The following is a 1,145-nucleotide window of genomic DNA, read 5'->3' on the forward strand; positions in this document are numbered from 1 at the left end:
GGTGGCCTTGGCTGTGGCTACAGAGGCCTGGGCTATGGCTACGGTGGCCTTGGCTGTGGCTACAGAGGTCTGGGCTGTGGCTACGGCTCCTGCTATGGCTGTGGCTTCCACAGACTGGGCTGTGGCTACGGCTGTGGCTCTGGCTATGGCTACTACTATTGAGGAGACCAGGGGAGACTCCCCTTCTACACCTGCACATTGGAATTCTCCACTTCCGAGCTCCATATGTTCTGAGTCTTGCTGAATACATCGGTTCTTCTAGATCTACTACACCAATCTTCCCCTTTCTGATACTTGACTTATGAAATGAACAAGCAAGTGAAATTCATCCCAACAATTCCTGGATGGTCTGTCATCAAAATGATGACTACACAGATCTTGTCTTTCATTTTTCCTGCAAAAGCCATTTCTCTATATTCCTAATAAACTTGCTCAATCTGGAACAAACCTGGTTTTCTTTTCATTACAATTGCAGTATTGGGGGGCCTTTCTCATGGTGCAGGGGTAAGCATCTCAGGGCTATCAAGCTATTGCCACTCCCCTGGTAGAATTAAAAGAAAGAGTTGTCTTATATAGGGAATATCTACTTTTAATATTTATACTTTCACTTGCTCTCACAAGTCCTTGATTTTTGACATAAAGAAAGTAGCGATCTTGTAGCCTTCAATTTTCTATCTAGGTAAAACAGTGATGATATATTTTATGAAGCTCTATTGTTAGGATTAAAGTAATGTTTGTCAATTTAGTAAATCGTTGCCTGGAAACACTCATAGTTCAAAAGCCTTTGTACCCAAATTTCATCTGTTTAAAATCCTTCAGAAGATATGAATGTTCACATGTAAGTCTCCAATTTAATCTTTGGTTTGTGCATATTTAGAGCCCAGCAGAGAAGTAGAGAACCTGAAAACTATACTGTCTACACCTAATCTTAATATCTTGAACTATCATTTATTTTTTAAGCAACATATTTTCCAACTTTCATTAAAAGTTTACATTTAGGGCCCTCCCCTGTGGCGCAGCGGGTTAAAGCACAGCACTAAGAAGCTTAAGCCACTTCTGCCTGAGTTCGATCCCCGCCTACCCCGGAGGTGACCACATGGTGAGGCAGACCTCTCCTGACCCGCCCGCTGCTCCCCTCAGCAGTG

At 43.0% G+C, this 1,145-nt stretch overlaps 1 protein-coding gene across 1 annotated transcript in view; it reads left to right on the forward strand.

Moving 5' to 3' along the window:
• Nucleotides 1-1,145, forward strand: part of LOC101626458 (keratin-associated protein 6-3-like) — a 7,442-nt gene that overhangs the window by 222 nt on the left and 6,075 nt on the right. The window lies entirely within an intron of this gene.

The sequence above is a fragment of the Condylura cristata genome, unplaced genomic scaffold (genome assembly GCF_000260355.1).
Source record: "Condylura cristata isolate star-nosed mole 26May11 unplaced genomic scaffold, ConCri1.0 scaffold00003, whole genome shotgun sequence".
NCBI lineage: Eukaryota > Metazoa > Chordata > Mammalia > Eulipotyphla > Talpidae > Condylura > Condylura cristata.